The sequence below is a fragment of the Anolis sagrei genome, chromosome 6 (assembly GCF_037176765.1).
Source record: "Anolis sagrei isolate rAnoSag1 chromosome 6, rAnoSag1.mat, whole genome shotgun sequence".
Lineage (NCBI taxonomy): Eukaryota > Metazoa > Chordata > Lepidosauria > Squamata > Dactyloidae > Anolis > Anolis sagrei.
This window is the reverse complement of record NC_090026.1, coordinates 66,411,103-66,434,452: the sequence shown is the minus strand read 5'-3', so window position 1 is coordinate 66,434,452 and position 23,350 is coordinate 66,411,103. Positions and strand designations below refer to the sequence as shown.

Sequence of the window (23,350 nt, the reverse complement as noted above, 5' to 3'; positions counted from 1 at the left end):
ACTTCCCAAGAAAAGTATAATGAATGACTAATTGTGATTATTATTGTTGTTGTGTGCCTTCAAGTCATTTCAAACTTAGGGTGCCCCTATCACAGAGTTTTCTTGTCAATATTTATTCAGAGGAGATTGGCCTTTGTTTTCCTCTGAGGCTAAGAGAATGTGACTTGCCTAAAGTCACCTAGTGGGTTCAGATATAATCAGGGGTTCAAAACACTACACCACACTTCTGAATTTCTTCTCGTTTTCCTTTTTCTCTTTCTTCCTTTTCTTCTTTCCATTCCCTAACTACTTTTCTTTCTTCCTTTTCTCCCTTCCTCCTTCCTTTCTGCAATGGGGGGGGGGCAGCATTTGGGGGCACCAAAGTCCTTTGAGGGCTGCATGTGGCCTACAGGCCATACGTTGTGAAGCCCTGATCTATAGTAACAGCATATTAAGTTCTCAATAAGTAAGGCAATCACACCAATCAATCTTTTTATGGTCTATGAGCAGCACTATAAAAACATACAAGATTAATTAAATTAAATGGACAAGACAAAATAAAAAAGATCACACTTCAAAGTGGGAGATGAGTTCCTTGAATCATCTACTTTAGGCAGCTTTCAGCTGCACTGCTTTCCAGTTGAATCAGAGGTTCAAAAATTACATATTGAAATGTGTCAAAAGTACATTAAAACTGTATGCAATTATGTAGTATGGTATGTTATATTATCTACTCCACCAAATCAGGTACAAAATAAGCTTGTATCATTACACAAATAACCTGCAAACTAATTTTGCTATACAATGTATTATCAACCTTGTTGTTATGATTGTGTGCCTTCATTTTTTTTTAATTTATCATAACCCTAAGACAAACTTATGCTGATGTCTTCTTGGCAAGATTTGTTCAGAGGAGAGTCCTCTAAGGTTGAGAGAATGTGACTTACCTACGGTCTCCCAGTTGGTCTGTACCCAATTGGGATCAGACGGTCTCCCAGAGTACTAGTCGAACACTCAAATCATTACACTAAACTAGCTTTTGATCTGTCAGCTCATTTGTTTAAAGTGAGATTATAGTGACTATCCCAGTGACCAAAAATGCAATGTATTTGCCCTTATTTCTTTAATTATTTGGATTGGAAACAGGCTTAGTCATATTGAGATTTGTTCAATTCATTTTGATGAGTTTCCTCTAAATATGACTCTAAACTTCTTTCCTCGCAACACATCTAGCTAAAGGCCAAAGTAAAAGCATTACAATCAGCACCATCACCATATCCTTTCAGGTGTACTATATATACTGTAGACAGGAGAAGGGGAGAGAGGCCAAAAATGATTTTTGCTTGCTTAAAGCTATTGTCACATTGCTCTGCCTTATTTAGGTAGAGATGAACCAAACTGCCATTTTATCTAACAGTTTAATTAAACTGCACTTACTTGTTGGCTGTTTTAATAGACCAAAATATAAAACATAAAGATAGCACTCAGCCACAGAATAAACAAAAACTGATAGCAAAAGCTACACCATAGTCAAAGGGTCCAGTCCAGTGGTCAAACGCCGAGAGTTCAATAAACAAAGTCCAGGGATCAAAAATCTATACCGTAGTCAAAAGCCAGTCCAAAGGTTCAAGGTTCCAGGGTTCCAAGATTACTGGAGACAGGTCTGGATACTGAAAATCCAACAGACCTGGGAAAAAGCAGCATCCACCACCAAAATATGATAATACTTTGCTCCCGAAGATCACTTCTAAGGCTCGCTCCTTATATCTACAAACACCCAGCTGCAACCTATCTATTGCATACCTCCACCCTTAATTGCTTTCACCCATGAACTCTTACTTACAGATTACTAAACCCTTTAGAACTAATACCTACATTAACCCTTCCATCACCAAGCACCATCAACTGCAGAACATATGACAGCTATAAACTATGTAGAGCTTTGAACTAGGCCATGATTACCCCAAATGCAAACTCTTAACTGTTTTGCAACATCTGCTCTGGACTTATCACCAGTTTCGTAGGTTGATGTGGTTGTTGTTTATTCGTTCAGTCACTTCCGACTCTTTGTGACCTCATGGATCAGCTCACGCCAGAGCTCCTTGTCGACCGTCACCACCCCCAGCTCCTTCAGAGTCAAGCCATATACTTCAAGGATACCATCCATCCATCTTGCCCTTGGTCGGCCCCTCTTCCTTTTTCCTTCCATTTTCCCCAGCATCATTGTCTTCTCTAAGTTTTCCTGTCTTCTCATGATGTGGCCAAAATACATCATGTTTGCCTCTAATATCCTTCCCTCCAATGAGCAGTTAGGCTTTATTTCCTGAAGTATGAACTGGTTGGATCTTCTTGTGGTCCAAGGCACTGTCAGCATTTTCCTCCAACACCACAGTTCAAAAGCATCTATCTTCCTTCGCTCAGTCTTCCTTATGGTCCGGCTCTCACATCCGTAGGTTACTACGGGGAATACCATTGGTTTAACTATGCGGATCTTCATTGCCAGTGTGATGTCTCTACTCTTCACCATTTTATCGAGATTGGTCATTACTCTCCATCCCAAGAAGTAAGCGTCTCCTGATATCTTGTCTGCAGTAATCTTTGCACCTAGAAATACAAAGTCTGTCACTGCCTCCACGTTTTCTCCCTCTATTTCCCAGTTGTCAATCATTCTTGTTGCCATAATCTTGTTTTTTTATGCTTAGTTGCAACTCAGCTTTTGCATTTTCTTCTTTCACCTTGGTTAGAAGGCTCCTTCTCTCAGGCCAATAACACTATGCAACAAAATTTGGAAAAAATATGTTCCTGATTTGAAAGTGTTATTTCCTGTTTAATTGTATGGTACTTACTTCAAAAGTAGTTGTCATACTCCAGAAACTTCATTTTTGTGGCTGCCACAAACTATGTTGAATTGGTTGAGACTCTATGAGATATTCATTGAAAAACTATAGCAAAATGTACTGCAAGATGTCCCGTGCGAAAGCAAAGTTTTTGTAGTTTAATAAACTTTTCTCATTTTTTTAATGATAGAACCAATTAGGAAATGACATTTATAATCCAGGAACAAAAATTGTGTTTCACACTGTAATTTGAAGGTGTTCATGGAAGGCTCCCACATCAATGATCACAGCTGGGCCATTTTTTGGGCTGTTAGTTTCTCAAACTATAACAGAATTGGGGGTTCATGTATTCACATTTTGACTATATTAATATCCACTTCAAATACTCATACATAGTCTGTATGTTTTCAGCAGAAGGCTTAATTTACTTGGAAGATTTTTCATTTCAGTTGTGTTCTTTTATGTACAAGGGTTGAATGAAAAGTAATGCCTCCATCTTCGTTACTTCGGTTTGGATGGTAATATTTTAATAAATTAAACGCAGAAATAATCTTTAGAATGTGTTCTTTAACTACCACTATCCACTTTTCCATATAATCACCAATTGGATACATTTCTGTCAACGATAAACAAGTTTTCTGAAGCTGTCATGGAAGAAGTCGACACTCTGTTTTCGCAACCCATTGTGCACAGATCGTCCGACAGCCAAGCGAAAGCAATAATGTGACCCACACGTTCTTGTGAAATGCCAATTATGCTTGATTCTCTCTGAGTAATACGACGATCGTCCTAAAGCAATGTGTCAATGTTTCGCTTGTGAAATTCAGTGGTTGCTATTACAGGACGTCCAACTCTTTGTTTGTCAAACAAGTCATATGTTCCCACCTCAACATCTTTAAACTTACTCGCCCAACGACACACAGTACTCACATCAACACAATCACCATAAACAGCTTGCGTGAATTTCCTTTGGGGTGACACCTTCTGCTGTCAAGAATTCAATGACTACACGATGCTTAAGTTGCATTGACCAACCATCTGCACATGGTTCCATACTTCACACTTTAACAACACAACCATAGAATCATAGAATCAAAGAGTTGGAAGAGACCTCATGGGCCATCCAGTCCAACCCCCTGCCAAGAAGCAGGAATGTTGCATTCAAATCACCCCTGACAGATGGCCATCCAGCCTCTGTTTAAAAGCTTCCAAAGAAGGAGCCTTCACCACACTCCAAGGCAGAGAGTTCCACTGCTGAACGGCTCTCACAGTCAGGAATTTCTTCCTCGTGTTCAGATGGAATCTCCTCTCTTACAGTTTGAAGCCATTGTTCCACGTCCTAGTCTCTAAGGAAGCAGAAAACAAGCTTGCTCCCTCCTCCCTGTGGCTTCCTCTCACATATTTATACATGGCTATCATATCTCCTCTCAGCCTTCTCTTCTTCAGGCTAAACATGCCCAGCTCCTTAAGCCGCTCCTCATAGGGCTTGTTCTCCAGGCCCTTGATCATTTTAGTCGCCCTCCTCTGGACACATTCCAGCTTGAGAATATCTCTCTTGAATTGTGGTGCCCAGAATTGGACACAATATTCCAGGTGTGGCCTAACCAAAGCGGAATAGAGGGGTAGCATTACTTCCCTAGATCTAGGCACTATGCTCCTATTGATGCAGGCCAAAATCCCACTGGGTTTTTTTGCCGCCACATCACATTGTTGGCTCATGTTTAACTTGTTGTCCACGAGGACTCCAAGATCTTTTTCACACGTACTGCTCTTGAGCCAGGCATCCCCAATTTTGTATCTTTGCATTTCGTTTTTATTGCCAAAGTGGAGTATCAATGCTAAGGCTTCCTGCCAAAATGGAACTGTAGAGGAGAGTCTACAGAACAAGCCAGTATCTGCTGCATACCAGTACTGTCATCTGTTGAAGAGTTACGAAGGAGGAGGCATTACTTTTCATTCAACCCTCATATATAGGTAAGGGGTAACGTAAAAGCAATCATTTACTCTCTTCTTTTTTTAAAATAAGGTTGGCATCCAAAATCCAAAAACAGACAGATGCCTTAAAGTCAAATTCTTTTGGATTCAGCCGAAGCAAATAAGACCTTCGTGTGATTCCGGCCATGAAAGCCTTCGACAATACAAGACCTTCTTGGCTTTGCTCCGACGCTTCCCAACACTGTCAATCTCCCTCCAGTGAACCATAACCTAGCAGGAAACTTGACAGAAAATATTGTTCTACATGCATTAATGCTCTCTGCGCTGTTTGTGGAATGACATGTTTTGAAGCTGAAGTCCCAGCTGTGCCCAAGGTTGTGTCAGATAATTGCCATGGCTTCTTCTTGTTGATAATATATAAATACATCTTTTCAACATGTTGCTGCCCTATCTTGTTAGGATTCAACCTCAGTATTGCCAAATAGTTTGACATCCCAAATATGCTTTTTATTTCTTCTCAAAGCAAATTATAGTGTTTCCTCCTCCCTTTCTCCTCCTCCTTGCATAAAATAGGTCAGTCACATTCAAAAGTTGTCCTTTCCTAGTTCTCCTCTTTGAATTTCAAGGAGTTTTTTCTCCTTTCATCCCATCTCATATCCTTACTTCTTTTTTAATTATGCCAATGGGTTATTTTTACTTGTAATAATGGATCTACTGTGTCTATCACCAAATCAAAAGCATTTAGTTTACAGACAGAGGGAGAGAAAATCAATAAAGGAAAGCATTTGGCAGCTCAGTATACAGGAAATTTATTTGCATTCTCAGGTTCAAATCAATAATCTTTTTTCCTCCTTTGCTTCAACAGGAAATTATAACCTTTGTGAACATAATCTGGAAAGTTATCTTCTGCAGTAATTCTGCACATTTTTTACTTTGGAAAATATATCACAACACTGGTGTTGATTTAGCTTAAAGAGCTTTTCTACTCCACTAATAACCATTTCTACTTTCTTGGCAGCAGGTCTGTACTTGTCATGCAGGCAGTTCTGCATATATTCATTCTAAACCAGGATGCCTCTGGGCTGTCATGGCCATATGGTGGATGGAACACTCTCTCCCTGTGCACAATTTCCTGTATCTCCTGACTCCCTCTCACTCCTGCTACCCATGTAACTCCTCTATTAACAGAATATTGTATATATACACTAAGATTACATATCACACTAGCATAAAATACCAGCGCTTCCCTCACTTCTTTTAAAACTCTCCTACCAGATACATCCTACCTTGTTCATGCCCAGCGTTTATTTTTAAAATTTTAAACTATTACATTTGGCCCAGCCATAGGTTTTTAAATCCTTGTGTGTTATTGTTTATATGTGATTTATATTAAATGTATTGTATTGTTTTTGTTTATTGCTTTCTTGTTTTTGATGTGTTGTTAGGCTTGGCCTCATTTAAGCCACTCCGAGTCCCTTGGGGAGATGGTGGCGGGGTATAAAGTTTTATTATTACATCCCAAATAGATTACTGCAACGCGCTCTATGTGGGGTTGCCTTTAAAGACTGTTTGGAAACTTGAATTAGTCCAATGGGCGGCGGCTAGATTACTCACCAGAGCATCATACAGGGAGCATACCACCCCCCTGTTATGTCAGCTCCACTGGCTGCCGATCCAGTTCCGAGCACAATTCGAAGTGCTGGTTTTGACCTACAAAACCCTATACGGCTCCGGCCCAGAGTACCTCTCTGAATGTATCTCCTTCTACGTCCCACCTCAGAGTTTAAGATCCTCTGGGGAGGCCCTGCTCTCGGCCCCACCTTTATCACAAGTGAGACTGGTGGAGACGAGGGACAGGGCCTTCTCGGTGGTGGCCCCTCACCTGTGGAATGCACTCCCCCGGGGAAATTAGGTCATTAACATCCCTCCTCTCTTTCAGAAGGAAATTAAAAACCTGGATATGGGACCAGGCCTTTGGGTAAGCTGGCAGATGGATAAAAGACAATAACGACCAAAGTAGGAAAGGACTATGACAATGCTGGATGGATTATGGATTTATGAATTGGCAAACGTTGACCACAAGATGATTTTATTGCTGCTATTGTATTAATTTGATTGTTTTAACTAGTTATAATTGTTGTTGTTATGCTGTATTTTGTATATTGTATTTTGTGAACTGTTGGGCATCGAATTGTGCCTTTTGTAAGCCGCCCTGAGTCCCCCCTAGGGGGTTGAGAAGGGCGGGGTAGAAGCACTTGAGATAAATAAATAAATAATCACCAGACAATTAGATACATTCTGCCAACAATGAACAAGTTTTCTGAAGCCGTCACGGAAGAAGTCAACACTCTGTTTCTGCAAACAGCGTCTCACAGTTCTCGTTCACCTTCATTCTCATAATGTGAGAGGAGTTCCTGGAAAATATGAAGTCTGTGCGCTTTCATTTCAGGTATCAGCATCCTGGGTACCCATCGTGCACAGATCTTCCATGCAAAGCAATAATGTGACCCACACGTTCTTGTGAAATGCCGATTATGCTTGAAATTTCTCTCTGAGTGATACAACAACCATCCTGAATCAATCTGTCAACCTTTTGCTTGTGAAACTCAGTGGTTGCTGTCACAGGATGTCCAACTCTTTGTTTGTCATGCAAGTCAGATGTTCCTACCTCAACATCTTTAAACTTACTCGCCCAACGACACACAGTACTCACATCAACACAATCACCATAAACAGCTTGTATTCTCTGATGAATCTCCTTTGGGGTGACACCTTCTGCTGTCAAGAATTCAATGACTGCACGTTGCTTAAGTCACATTGACCGACCGTCTGCTCAGGGCTCCATACTTCGCACTTTAACAACACAACTGTTCAATGCTAAGGCTTCCTGCCAAAATGGAACTGTAGACGGGAATCTACTGAAAAAGCCAGTACCTGCCGCATACCAGTACTGACATCTGTTGAGGAGTTATGAAGGTGGATACATTACTTTTCATTCAACCCTCGTAGATGTGGTAAGATGTGGTAAGACCTTTTCTAAAGGAACCTTTCCTAGAACCTATTGTACTTGAAAACTCAGAAAGGTTTCCAATGGCCAATGCGTTCTGCTTCTCCTCCTCTTTTCCATCAAGTCACCTCTGCGGATTCCAAAATAATCCATCTGCAAGGCATTGGCCAATCAGCATTGGCCAGCTTGTTTCTCCTAATGGCAACACAGGAGACACCTACACTGCAGAAGTCACTTTGGATTCTGCTGAGTAATGTAGTTTCTTCTTCCATCTTCCACTTCTTCCCACCTTCTGCCCCACCTTCCAATGATGCAGGAAATGAGACAGAGGGAGGAGCACATCTTGGAGGCACTGACGAATCTAAGAATTTAATATTGCCTCGGCTCAAGGGAGGAAGGCAGCCAGCCATGTGGCGATTCTACTACACCATCGAATCTAATGCGCACCCTAATTTTGGCAACATAATTTAGCCCAAAAGGGTGCACATTAGACTCAACTACATACAGAATGTGCCCTACTTTAATATAAAAGTGTGACAACCCCTAGGTGGACAGACATCTTAGCTGAGAATATCAAAACCTCAAGTAATTCCTTTCCTTTCAACAAAATGTATGTTTACTACTGGTGGCGAACGTGCAAACTGGTTCCACTGAAAACTATTACAGCTGAGCTGATGTCATATTAGATTATTCCTATCTGTATCAGATATGAGCATTGATGTTGCAACCCACAAAGAATCTGCAGCGCTTGCATTTCAGCTTTCCTTCCCTTTATCTTGAACTCAGGTGGGCATCTTTACATTTCAGAGAACCACATCAGGCAAATAGCCATGAACTGGGGGTTGCACTCAATTCACTGCTCCTACACTCTTCTCCCAAGCACGAATGTAACAGCAGAGGAGACATGAAGAAGAATTTGTGGGCTAGGGTGGTTGAAAGACAGGGTATTCGTGGCAGGCCAAATATGACACATACATGGCTTGTATGTAATAATAATAATTATTATTATTATTATTATTATTATTTATTTATACCCCGCCACCATCTCCCCAAGGGACTCAGAGCGGCTTACATGAGGTCAAGCCCAACAACAACACATCAATAAAAACAACAGGGAATAAGCAAAATAAACAATACAATTAATATAACTCACAGGAGCCCCTGGTGGCGCAGTGGGTTAAACCCCTGTGCTGGCAGGACTGAAGACCGACAGGTCGCAGGTACAAATCCGGAGAGAGCTGGATGAGCTCCCTCTATCAGCTCCAGCTCCTCATGCGGGGACATGAGAGAAGCCTCCCACAAGGATGATAAAACATCAAAATCATCCAGGCGTCCGCTGGGCAACGTCCTTGCAGACGGCCAATTCTCTCACAAACAGGACACTCCTGACATGACAAAAAAAAAATATCACCATGATTGCATATATGACTTTGACTATTAGGGAAAAAAAATAACAGTTTATGCCATTCTGATATACCTTGCCAAGAATATACATTATAGGAATCTCTTCTGAAAAGACATTACAAGCACTGCAGTGCACGGATTATATCAGAATTAGTCCAAGAAAGTGAACCACAGAAATTGGCCGTCCTTGCAGATGGCCAATTCTCTCACACCAGAAGCGACTTGCAGTTTCTCAGGTCTCTCCGGATACGACAATATATATATATATATATATATATATATATATATATATATATGATTTAAAAACCTATGGCCGGGCCAGATGTAATAGTTAAAACTTTAAAATAAAATAAATGCTGGACATGAACAGAGAGTGTATCTAGTAGGAGGGTTTTAAACGAAATGTAAAGAACAACCCAACAGGAAATTAAAGTGCTTCTCAGGATATTTGCAGGGAATTGTTTCCTTTATTCAGGGAAGGCACACTGGAATAGCCACGTTTGCAGGCTCCTCCTAAAGACTGCCAATGTAGGGGCTTGTCTAATGTCCTTAGGGAGTGAGTTCCAGAGTCGGGGGCCACCATAGAGAAGGCCCTCTCCCTCATCCCCGCCAATCGTGCCTGCGAAAGAGGTGGGAGCGAGAGCAGGGCCTCTCCAGATGATCGAAGAGATTGTGTGGGTTCGTATACAGAAATGTGGTCACGCAGGTAGGTGGGTCCCAAACTGTTCAGAGCATTGTAGGTAAGAACCTGCACCTTGAATTGGGATCGGAAAATGAACGGCAGCCAACGGAGCTCCTTAAACAGGGGGGTTGACCTCTCCCTGTAAGTCACCCCAGTAATAACCTGGCTGTCACCCGTTGGACCAATTGAAATTTCCAAGCCGTCTTCAAGGGCAGCCCCACGTAGAGTGCATTACAGTAATCCAATCTGGAAGTGACTAAGGCATGGACCACCCTGACCAGATCCAACTTCACAAAGTATGGTTCCAAATATGCACACACACACACACACACACACACACGCACACACACACACAGGGGTCATCAACAACTGAAGCCTGGTGACAGAATGAAACATTTCCACCTCAAACTGCAAATGAAGAAGAATCACATTGCCATAGATGCAGGCGAAACGTCAGGAGAAATGCCTCTAGAACATGGCCATATAGCCCGAAAAAACCCACAAGAACCTAATCACATTTTTAAATGCTCCCTAATAAATTTTTTAAAAAACCTTTCTGCATGGGAAGAAAACCTTGCTAAATGAGTACAGTCCAAGACAAAAAGTAGCAGGTAATTAATTCATAGTGTAAACTAGAACTGAGCATAAATAAGTCCCAAGCTTTGGTGTTCTGAAGGTAATGCTTACATCACTGTCACTTGGTGTGAAATAGACAGGGAGTGCTATGCCAAAGTGCTTCAGTTAGGAAAACTTTAGAAGCTCACCGCATTATATCTGAGAAGAGTTTCTGTCTCTGAAAAACATGTTTATCACTTTGGAAGTTCTTTCTATTGAACAAATAACCTGTCGCAAGATTAATTAGATTGATTAAATAATTGTTCATCATAGTTGCGCTGGTCTCCTGTGTGTTTGGTTGGCACACGGCTAACTCTTTCATCTTGATGGTTTACAGAACTCCGGGTACACTCCCTAAGGAAGCTGTGCCAAAGAGAAAGGAAGGGAAAACAATAGCACTCAGGTGAGTTTTGAGAAACACTACTGTCATGCTCCTTTCTCTCATGTCTGCTTCTGTTGCCCAACACCTAGTTGTGTTCTCAATAATTTGGGATTCCTAGAGCCCTATACAGTGGTTTCTACAAGTCACTGATCCCGAATGGCTCACATAAGAAGGTCTTGATCTGTTTGTAAATGGTCAACAGGGATGGGGCCATCCTGGTCTCTCTTGGGAGGGAGTTCCACAGTCTGGGAGCGGCCACCAAAAAGGCCCTCTCCTGTGTTCCCACCAAGTGTGCTTGAGAAAGTGGTGGAACCGGAAGAAGTGTTGGGCAAGTGGGCTTAAAAATAAAACAATGTGTCCAGAGGAGGACGACTAAAATGATCAAGGGTCTGGAGAACAAGCCCTATGAGGAGCGGCTTAAGGAGCTGGGCATGTTTAGCCTGAAGAAGAGAAGGCTAAGAGGAGATATGATAGCCATGTATAAATATGTGAGAGGAAGTCACAAGGAGAAGGGAGCCAGGGGCGGCTCAACCCATTACGCAAAGTAAGCATTTGCAGTATAGTTGATTTTGCCCAGGGGCGCTCTTGAGGCGGTCTTGGGGGAAAATAGACCTTGACACATGCGAGTTGTAGTTACTGGGATGTATAGTTCACCTATAATCAAAGAGCATTCTGAACTCCACCAATGATGGAATTGAACCAAATATGGCACACAGAACTCCCACGAAAAACAGAAAATATATGTGAGTGATTGGTTGGGGGGGGGGGGGCAAAATACTGTTTGCTTACCATTGAAAATTACCTAGGCCCGCCTCTGGAAGGAACAAGCTTGTTTTCTGCTTCCTGGAGAAAAGGACACGTAACAATGGCTTCAAACTACAAGAAAGAAGATTCCACCTGATCATTAGGAAGAACTTCCTGACTGTGAGAGCCTGTTCAGCAGTGGAACTCTCTGCCCTGGAGTGTGGTGGAGGCTCCTTCTTTGGAAGCTTTTAAACAGAGGCTGGATGGCCATCTGTCAGGGGTGCTTTGAATGCAATATTCCTGCTTCTTGGCAGGGGGTTGGACTGGATGGCCCATGAGGTCTCTTCCAACTCTATGATTCTGTGATTCATAAATGCACAGTAGAGTAAATTATCAGCAGCAGCGTGACCCAAAACCATAAAAAGAACAAAACCACACAGACCAATGTTATATCTTCCATAATAAAATAAATAGTTGCACTATTTACAATAAAAAGGTTTCTATAACACAAATAAACAAATACATAGTAGCTTTACACAGAGCAGCCTTTATACTAGAGCTTTACACATGAGGCTTCTCTCATACCAGGCCTTTCTTATACTGTGAGGCCTACCTCACAGAGAAGCCTTCTCACAGAGACTGAGGCATTTCCTCACTGAGGCAAACTAAAACTAACGGGCTTTGGTCTACACACTCTCCTCAGGGCAACGCTAGTTTTGGCCCACTGACTCTAACAGGCTCCGGTTTACTAACTCTTTCAGTGCTTGACTCACATTTTTGTACCGTATATTCCGGCATATAAGATGGCTGGGTGTATAAGACGACCCCCCACATTTCCAGTTAAAATATAGTTTGGGATATACTCGCCGTATAAAACTACCCCTCTTCCAACGCACAGCAAATAAAAAATTTAAAAGCATCATATTTGATTTCAATATGGTAATTTTCCTATTACTTTATCTCCAATTCTGCCTCTCAGATCTTGCACCTGCGCACCTGCACCGCTTCACTGCAGTCTTCAGGAGTGAGATCTAAGAGGCAGAGGAGGAGGTACGGTAATAGGATACAAGGGCGGGCCAGACAGGTAAAAGGGGTGTGTTTTTCTGGGCCCAGAACCACTCTAGCGCTTTTTTCCATACCCCAGGCTCCCCGGATGCCTGCAGCTTGCTCCACTCTTTACTTACTAGGCTTGGGCGGTTTCGTTCGTTAATTTCGTAATTTGTTATTAATTCGTATTTAAATTAGCTTACAATCCAATATTGAGCCATGCAGGACTACTGTGAGGAGTAATTAAAAATCGAAACAATTTTTCCAATTTATTTCGTATTGTTTCGTAATTGTTTCGTAATTATTTCCGTATGTCTGGTGCAAGTTTTATAGTTGTTGTTTGTTTTATCAATGTCCCATTTGGAGGGGTTTTTAGCATATTGCGCAATCGCGTCCGCCATTAACGAATCGATTTGTAATTTTACGAAATTTTGTATATTTCGAACTTTTTTAAAGGAAATTTTCGGAAGTCTTTAAAAAAACGAACGCAAGGGCCCCCCTAAAAACGAAACGAGTTTATAACCAAATTTTTCCGTTGTTACCCAAGCCTATTACTTACACCTTCCCGGTGAGGCGCCCCTTCACCTCACCATTGGGACCACATTAAGTCCACGAAACCCAATGAATGGATTTTCTTCTACCAAACTTGTACAGCGTCACCCTTACTGCTTTCATACAGTCGCTGCATACGGCAGGGACGCGGCCACTGCCATTTTTGAGCTCCCCCCACAATATGCAGCAACCACAGATTCTCCAATCTGGATTGGAAGTTTCAGTACCTGCTCTATAAGACGACTCCTGGTGTATAGGACTACTCCCATGCATAAGGCTACTCCCGTGCATAAGACGACTCCCACATATAAGACGACCCTTGACTTCTGATAAGATTTTATTGGGTTAAAAAGTAGTCTTATATGCCAGAATATACGGTAATTAAAAATACCTAGTTCATTTTTAATATTTTTTATAAGAAGGCCCTCCCCGTCATCCCGATCTCCATAGCAGCCAACCATGAGATCCATAGGATGCCCATGTGATCAGGGAAAAGGGAGTTGATCCTCCCCATTTTCTCCTTACTTACACATGCCTCCTCCTTGGTTGTGACACCAGAAAAGGTACTTGGCATTGAGTGGGAACTCTATGGAACTCTGTACAAGATGCCACAGCAACAGAAACAACCATCCAGGTAAGGGTGACAATCCAAGCATGGCCCAAACCAGGTTCCGACCAATTGGACAGACTGGACTCAGCTCCTGACACATTTGCAGCTTGGGGCCAGAGCATGTAAACAGCTCCAAGGAATCCAAGGCTGGTGTAAAACAAGGCTGAACCTGGATTTCAGTGACCTTATAGATGAGCCCTCATTCTACCTCAGGGGTCCTCAAACTAAGGCCCGAGGGCCGGATACGGCCCTCCAAGGTCATTTACCCAGCTCTCACTCAGGGTCAACCTAAGTCTGAAATGACTTGAAAGCACACAACAACAATCCTATCTCAACAGCCAAAAGCAGGCCCACACTTCCAATTGAAATACTAATAAGTTTATATTTGTTAAAATTGTTCTTCATTTTAATTATTGGAGACCCCAGTGGCGTAGTGGGTTAAACCCCTGTGCTGGCAGGACTGAAGACCGATAGGTCGCAGGTTCGAATCCGGGGAGAGGAGGATGAGCTCCCTCTATCAGCTCCAGCTCCTCATGCAGGGACATGAGAGAAGCCTCCCACAAGGATGATAAAAACATCAAATCATCCAGGTGTCCCCTGGGCAACGTCCTTGCAGACGGCGAATTCTCTCACACCAGAAGCGACTTGCAGTTTCTCAAGTCGCTCCTGACACAACAATTTTTTTTAAATTAATTATTGTATAGTTTTAAAGGTTATTTTGCACTACAAATAAGATATGTGCAGTGTGCATAGGAATTCATTCATATATATTTTTTCAAATTATAATCCAGCCCCCCAACAGTTTACGGGACTGTGACCTGGCCCTCTGTTTAAAAAGTTTGAGGACCCCTGTTCTACCCAATGTGTTCAGCTTACAAATTTTGCATTCATTTCCCTTCACTTCCAATGAAAGGAACATTTTATACAGTTCCTTTGGCATGAAAATAGTTATCAGCTGCCCATCACACAACTATTAACAGCACAAAGTCCTTATTAGTAGGAGGAAAAGTGCCAAGACCTCCTGACATCATTTCTTTCAAACCAGATTCAACAAATCCATGAAACTCCAACAAATGTGATCAGAGAATTATTGCCGAGCTATGGCAATTTTCTTTCTAAATGAGAGGGAGACAAAAGAGTCAATTACATAAATTAGAGGAGGTTCAATAAGTGACTTCATAGATGTGGAGCAACTGCAATATATAAGAAGCCATGAAGTGCCTTTTGAAAATCTCATAGTATGTCCAAACAGCTCTTCACCTATACAGTACTGAACAAACAACATAACTTGATTTTTGAAGGCAACTTATTTTAAGACTTTTGCCAGGGCTTGCTTCTAAAGCTGCGGGTTTTGTGCTTTGTTTTTTCTGGCATGAGTAAACTAGTAGTAATAGGTTTTTTGCGCTTATATGCCTAAAGCACCCTTTTAAAAATCTGATTAATTTGCCTTTTACAATATTTCCTAAGAAACCAGTGCACTTGGCTCTCCTGTGAATTATGTTTATAAGCAAAATAATGGAAAGGAGAGGCGAAAGATTTAAACTGTAATTGCTTTGTAAGGGAAAATAGGAGATCAACACTTATAGTGATTCAAAAATTAGATCAAATATTTCATATCACATTATACTAAAAAAATCTCATAGTTCTTGTTTCAGTGGAAGATTCTCTGCTTTAGTAGTAAACATGATTTAAATGAAACCTCATTCACAACTCCATATTTGGATTTATACCTAAGCTGTTGATCTAAACCGGGAGGCAGGGGAAAACACCTCTGTGTGTATGTGTATGTGTGTGTACTTTGTTTTGTGTGCTGTTATGCAATTATTTTGCAACAGAATAAGACAGGTGTGCACAAAATATGGCCTCGGGGTGAAAGGCTGCTGGTGAAGCACTTTTTTCTGACTAATGTTTTAATGGAGATTGGGTTAAAACAAAGAGCCCTTAATACAGTGTTTCTCAACCTTCCTAATGCCGAGACCCCTTAATAGAATTCCTCATGTTGTGGGGGCCTCCAACCATAACTTTATTTTTGTTGTTACTTCATAACTATAATTTTGCTACTGTTGCAAATCATAATGTAAATATCTGATATTTTGTTGTTGTTCATTCGTTCAGTCGTTTCCAACTCTTTGTGACCTCATGGACCAGCCCACACAGAGCTCCCTGTCGGTCGTCACCACCCCCAGCTCCTTCAAGATCAATCCAATCACTTCAAGGATACCATCCATCCATCTTGCCCTTGGATGGCCCCTCTTCCTTTTTCCTTCCATTTTCCCCAGCATCATTGTCTTCTCTAAGCTTTCCTTTCTTCTCATGATGTGGCCAAAGTACTTCATCTTGGCCTCTACTATTCTTCCCTTCAATGAGCAGTTGGACTTTATTTCTTGAAGTATGGACTGGTTAGATCTTCTCGCTGTCCAAGGCACTCTCAGAACTTTCCTCCAGCACCACAGTTCAAAAGCATCTATCTTCCTTCGTTCAGCCTTCCCTATGGTCCAGCTCTCACATCCGTAGGTGACTACGGGGAATACTATTGCTTTAACTATGCGGATCTTTGTTGCCAGTGTGATGTCTCTACTCTTCACTATTTTATCAAGATTGGTCATTGCAAAATATCTGATATGCAGTGTGTATTTTCATTCACTGGACCAAATTTGGCACAAATACCCGATACACCTAAATTTAAATATTGGTGGCATTTGGGAGGAGGTTGATTTTATCATTTGGGAGTTGTAGTTGCTGAGATTTATAGTTAACCTACAGTCAAAGAGCATTCTGAATTCCACAAACAATGGAATTGAACCAAACTTGGAATACAGAACTCCCATGACCAACAGAAAATACTGGAAGGGGTTCGTGGGCATTGACCTTGAGTTTTGGAGTTGTAGTTCACCTACATCCAGAGAGCACTGTGGACTCAAACAATGATGGATCTGGACCAAACTCGGAATGGATACTCAATATGCCCAAATGAGAACACTGGTGGAGTTTGGGGAAACTAGACCTTGACATATTGGGAGTTGTAGTTAATGGGATTTATTGTTCACCTACAATCAAAGAGCATTCTGAAGCCCACCAGCGATAGAATTGGGCCAAACTTCCTACACAGAACCCCCATGACCAACAGAAAATACTGTGTTTTCTGATGGTCTTTGGTAACCCCTCTAACATCCCCTCGTGTCCCCTCCTGGGTCCCGACCTCCAGGTTGATAAACACTGCCTCAATAGGAGATGTATGTGTTGTCTATCTAAAGAAAAGGACTAGTTTCTATGATTATATGATTGAGTTCTCCCTACCAAAATTATGCCCATAGAATTTATAGTAAATTGAGTGCCTTACACTCTGTTCAGCAGTCTTTATTGAAAAATAGAAACAATTATGAATGGGCTATCAAATGAAAGATTTCTATAGCAATATCATTATCACCACGATCGCATATATGACTTTGACTATTACATAAGTAACAATTTATGCCATTCTGATACACCTTGCCAAGAAGACACATTATAGGAATCTCTTCCGAAAAGACATTACAGGCACTGCAGTGCACAAATTATATCAGAATTAGTCCAAGAAAGTGAACCACAGAAACTGTCAAATTGATTTGGGAGATACTAAATATAATTTACAAGGGTGTAAATACTGAACAAGTTGTGCTTACATTTGAGTAAATATTTAAAGGACTGCATAACTGTTCTAGAAAATAAAAAAGAAAGTACTGACAGCCTTTCTTTCAATTATTAGCTCTCTTGTTGTTGTGTGCTTTCAAGTCATTTCCAACTTATGGCAACCCTGAAACACATTTGCCAAATGCATGGTCTGTGTCCCGAATCCAGCCCACCACATCATTTCACGTGGACTGCTTTGAATGCCAGGGAAATATAGCTAAATAGCTTGTATTACATTTCTAACAGAACAAAACAAACAAACGGATAAAAAACACAGATTTTGCAAACTTGGTAGTTGATTAAATGTCCTTTGACCAGTATCTGGCCACTTGGAGTGCCTTTGGTGTTCCTCAAGGAGGTCCTCCATTGTGCAAGTGGCAGGGCTCAGGTTGCATTGCAGCAAGTGGTCAGTGGTTTGCTCTTCTCCGAACTCGCATGTCATGAATTCAACTTTGTAGCCCCATTTCTTAAGATTGGCTCTGCATCTCGTGGTGCCAGAACGCAGTCTGTTCAGCACCTTCCAAGTCGCCCAGTCTTCTGTGTGCCCAGGGGGGAGTCTCTCATCTGGTATCACCCACGGATTGAGGTGCTGGGTTTGAGCCTGCCACTTTTGGACTCTCGCTTGCTGAGGTGTTCTAGCAAGTGTCTCTGTAGATCTAAGAAAACTATTTCTTGATTTAAGTCGTCGACGTGCTAGCTGATACCCAAGCAGGGGATTAGCTGGAGATGTCTCTGCCTTGGTCCTTTCAGTATTGGCTGCTACTTCCCGGCAGATGTCAGGTGGTGCAATACCGGCTAAGCATTGTAATTTCTCCAATGGTGTAGGGCGCAGACACCCTGTGATAATGCAGCATGTCTCATTAAGAGCCACATCCACTGTTTTAGTGTGGTGAGATGTGTTCCACACTGGGCATGCGTACTCAGCAGCAGAGAAGCATAGCACAAGGGCAGATGTCTTCACTGTGTCTGGCTGTGATCCCCAGGTTGTGCCAGTCAGCCTTCGTATGATATTGTTTCTAGTACCCACTTTTTGCTTGATGTTCAGGCAGTGTTTCTTGTAGGTCAGAGCACGGTCCAGAGTGACTCCCAGGTATTTGGGTGTGTTGCAATGCTCCAGTGGGATTCCTTCCCAGGTAATCCTCAGAGCTCGGGATGCTTGTCTGTTCTTAAGGTGAAAGGCACATGTCTGTGTTTTAGATGGATTTGGGATCAGTTGGTTTTCCCTGTAATAGGCAGTAAGAGCACCTAGAGCTTCGGAGAGCTTCTGTTCAACCATCTCAAAGCTCCCTGTCTGAGTGGTAATGGCACGATCATCAGCATAGATGAAACTCTCTGTCCCTTCTGGCAGTGGCTGGTCATTTGTGTAAATGTTGAACAAGGATAAATTTATGCTGACTTAATATAAATCGCCCTTTGATGGTAACCATAAGGCTGATGTGTCCTCGGTAAAAATGACTTCCTATACCCTGACCTAAAACAACCCTATCTTGAGCATTTTTTTACTGTTCAGAAGCAAGTGCTTTCCTTGTTGAATTGACTGCCTGGTTCAGAAGTGGAGGATTCATCAGGAAAAAAATTGTTTGCATGAGTTGGCGGACATCAAATTATGCTTTGCTTAGCCAATCTATTGGCTCCTCTACAAAAGAAAGCAAATATTTACCCCATGCATTCTCATCTGTAGCCTTTTGCTCTGTGTAGAGAAGCATTAAATTGAAACCTAAAGCTTTGAGAGGGATGAATGGAATGTTAACAGTTAAGCCCAGTCTGGTGCATGTGAAGAACTGGGCAACTGTACTCGATAAATAGCAAAAAAAAATAGCATTTATTTCTTCCTAAAGTACCATGTTTCTTACATCAATAATACATATAACAGCCACTAAAACTTGTTTGGCCACATGTCACAACCACAATGCAAATATTTAAAACGTGGTGGAGCTCTAGCTAACAAACAACACCAGCTGTCCTTAATTCCAGTCTTCCAGTGGAGAGAGTAGCAACAACACAGAGCACCATATGTGAAAACGAAGTATTGATAACTTTTGAGAACTAATTAACAAAGTATTGTATTAATTGTAACTCTGTTTGTGTTAATTGTAACTGTGTGTTTTAATGTTTTGTTTTTTGGCATCTAATGACTGCCCGCTGTAAGCTGTCCTGAGTCCCTCTTCGGAGGTGAGAAGGACGGGATAGAAATGCCCTAAATAAATAAACTTCATGCCACTCATTATCTCCCAGTACAAAAATAAATACAGTAAATCCCTCAAATCCATGGATTCTGTATCCACAAATTCATCCATCCAGATTGAAAATATCTATATAAATAAAAATGTAATGCTCATTTGTGGGATTAACATAACTCAAAAAACCACTGGACGTATTGACACCAAATTTGGAAACAAGACACCTATCAGGCCAACAAATGACCATCACTCAAAAAATAGATTTTGTCATTTGGGAGTTGTAGTTGCTGGGATTTATAGTTCACCTACAATCAAAGAGCATTCTGAATTCCACCAATGATGGAATTGAACCAATCATGGCACACAAAACTCCCATGATCAACAGAAAACACTAGAAGAGTTTGGTGGACATTGACCTTGAGTTTGGGAGTTTTAGAGCACTGTGGATTCAAACAATGATGGATCTGGACCAAACTTGGCATGAATATTCCATATGCCCAAATATGCACACAAATGGGATTTGGGGGAAATAGACCTTGGCAATTGGGAGTCATAGTTACTGAGATTTATAGTTCACCTACAATCAAAGAGCATTCTGAACCCCACGAATGACAGAATTGGGGCAACTTCCCACAAAGAACCTCCATGACCAGCAGAAAATACTTAAGGCCATCCAGTCCAACTCCCTTCACCAGGGTAAGAAAATGTAATCAAAGCCCCCCTGACAAAGAGCCATCCAGCCATAGATATAGATAGATATATATGATTCACACACACAGAGGTATAGTATCATAGATTTGAAAGGGACCCCTAAAGAAGGACAATGATATGTTGCCTCTTCCAGAGTAGGCAAACCAGACAATCTCTACATCAACACTGACAAAGAAACAGCAAACAATACTGTTTACTCACAAGCATAAAGAAATTACATACATTAGAAACCAACACTTTCACATTACTTTATTTTCCAGATCACCAGACTGGGCCACAGCAACATGTGGCAGGGGACGGCTACTTATGAAATATTAATAAATTCCAAAAGGCAACCCTGATTTTGTCATTTGATATATGATATATATATATGATATATGTCATTTTATACATATATTTTACTACGCCGTTATATATATTGGGACTTGAGAACCAATGGGTCTCGGTATCCATGAGGGGTATGGGAATCAAACTCTAGCAGATACCAAAGGGACCCCCTTTATCAGATTATAGTGATGTTTGTAACTAAGCCAATCGATAGAGGAAAAACAGGTTTGTGGTTGATTTAAGCAGATTCCAGAAAATGTGGGAACATCAGTTTTGTGTCTATCGCGGCTCTCAAAATTTTGTAAAGGAAACTGTATGGGGAAGGAAGTGGAAAAGAGTTGGCATCCTAACTTATAAGAATAATTATAGATGAGGATATAAGAGAGATTTGAGTTGCTGGAAAGAGATGTTTAGATTTTGCTGATGTAGTTTCCTGCCATTTTACAGATACTCAGGCTGTCTCTGAGATTTGACTTTGCTGCCTCTGTTGTCACAGAGAAGGTTTTAAGACAAGCAGTCCATTTTCTCATGCAGCCCTTCAACCTTCAATTTTCTCTACAATAAAGTTAGGTTTAAGGGCATCTTTTTATTTTTTTTCCATTTAACTGAGATTTATGCCTCTCCCTGCACAGATTACATCTGTTCTATTACTCAAATTATATGCTTCTTTTGCTAAATGTCATGTAGAATGGCACTTGTAAGAAATCTTGGGCACAATCCAACAGTGAAAAGAAAGTAGTTCTTAACATAACACATACCTAAGACTATGGAATTTTTTAAAGTAGTAAAAGTCCAAACATGGCCTTAAAGGGGATTTTAAAAAACAAATTAAAAATGGAGCTGTCAATGGCTACTACTGGTTGTTACAAATTGTGGGAGTTGATCCAAAACACCCGTAGGGCCAAAGTTTGCCTGGTCTAGAACCTATTTGTGTGAAGATTGTGTGTTGGTCGCACTGTCCCAATCCCAACACATAAAACAAATTCACGCACAGATGCATTCCAAGCAAATCAAAACCAACAAAAGTCCCATGTCAATTGGCGAGTCACAACGACAACAGGATTGCTAAATGTGGAAGCTAGAAATTGGCTCATAGGCAATGGAAAGGGATTCAGTTGTTCTAACTCACTGCAAAGACTCTGTCTTTGGAAAACAATCATACTCAACCCTGCCTATGACAATCAGGAGGAAGGATGAGTGAGTAGTACTCTTTTACATGACCTCTCCTTCACAGTGAACATATATGTTAAATTGACTAAGTCAATGCCGAATGTTCCATATCCCCAACTCCTAACTCCACCCACATTCACCACACCATCCTAAAACTGCCAACAGAGCACTGAGCAGCGGTTTTGTACTAGGTATGTAAGTGCAGCAACTACAAGGAAGATACTGACAACAGCACAGATCTACAGCTTCCATTTTCTAAGCGTTTGGTCAAGATTAGCTCTAAAATGGAAACATCCTGGAGATGAACTGGCAGCACTATTAGCAGGTGCCTTTAAGTAATGACTTGGTTGACGGTGGATGGATTATCCTCCCTTTACTACATATGCTGTATCATCACTCAAACATCCTGGACAGAGGACATAAACATCCTCAATTAAATCTAATCCTTTTCAAGTAAATGGCTTTAGCAGACAACTAAAGAGATGGAACACCGGATACCAAACTGCTGCTATTAGTACATTGAGTGGCTAGCTATATGGTTGACATGATATATACAATCATGATCAGGGAAGAGGAAATTATTCATTGTGGAATGAGAAAAGAGCACAGCACTGTTTAACCGAGACCCGTGTGTGTAGGAAGTAGCTAATGAGGTTTCATTATGAACACGAGAAGTTCACACAAGCCCAGGCATGTGTTGGGAGCAGGAGTGAGTCTTTCCAACTCCTTTACAGAAGACAAAAATGATTAGCATCTTCTATTCTTGAGAGCCTTTCTTGAGATTATTATTATTATTATTATTATTATTATTATTATGTTTATTTATACCCTGCTTTTTCTTTCCGCAAATGAGAGAAAAGCATTTCAATAAAATTTAAAATCCAAAAATATACAAACATTAAAATAGAATTAAACATCAATGGTAAATCAATCTAGCCACTGTAAGCACATTAGAAAAGGAGCTACATATAAGTATTGCCGAAGGCTTTCATGGCTGGAATCACAGGGTTGTTGTAGGTTTTTTTGGGCTATATGGCCATGTTCCAGAGGCATTTTCTCCTGACATTTCGCCTGCATCTATGGCAAGCATCCTCAGAGGTAGTGAGGTCTGTTGGAACTAGGAAAAAAGGGTTTATATATCTGTGGAATAACCAAGGTGGGACAAGAGTCCTTTTTTCCTAGTTTCAACAGACCTCACTACCTCTGAGGATGCTTGCCATAGATGCAGACAAAACGTCAGGAGAGAATGCCTCTGGAACACGACCATATAGCCCGAAAAAACCTACAACAACCCTACATATAAGTAGTCTCTGTGTGCACAGAGACTCTGTGTTTCATTTCTATAGGGAAGACGATCTCATTTGCTCATGATTCTGTGAGGCCCCCTCAATAAGGGAATCCATCACAGGGCGCTCTGGCATGGGATTATCCATGAGGTCACGAAGAGTTGGAAGCGACTGAACGAATGAACAACAACAAACAGCATTGAATCATAGAAT

At 41.2% G+C, this 23,350-nt stretch overlaps 1 protein-coding gene across 3 annotated transcripts in view; it reads right to left on the bottom strand.

Moving 5' to 3' along the window:
- Positions 1-23,350, bottom strand: part of LOC132778530 (fidgetin-like protein 1) — a 60,052-nt gene that overhangs the window by 18,576 nt on the left and 18,126 nt on the right. The window contains exon 2 of one of the 3 annotated variants that reach the window (XM_060781566.2): positions 8,912-9,143. The exons of the other annotated variants lie outside the window; for them this stretch is intronic. The gene's annotated coding sequence lies outside the window, so the exon portion shown is untranslated. The remainder of the gene's footprint in view (positions 1-8,911; positions 9,144-23,350) is intronic. 3 annotated transcript variants of the gene reach the window in all.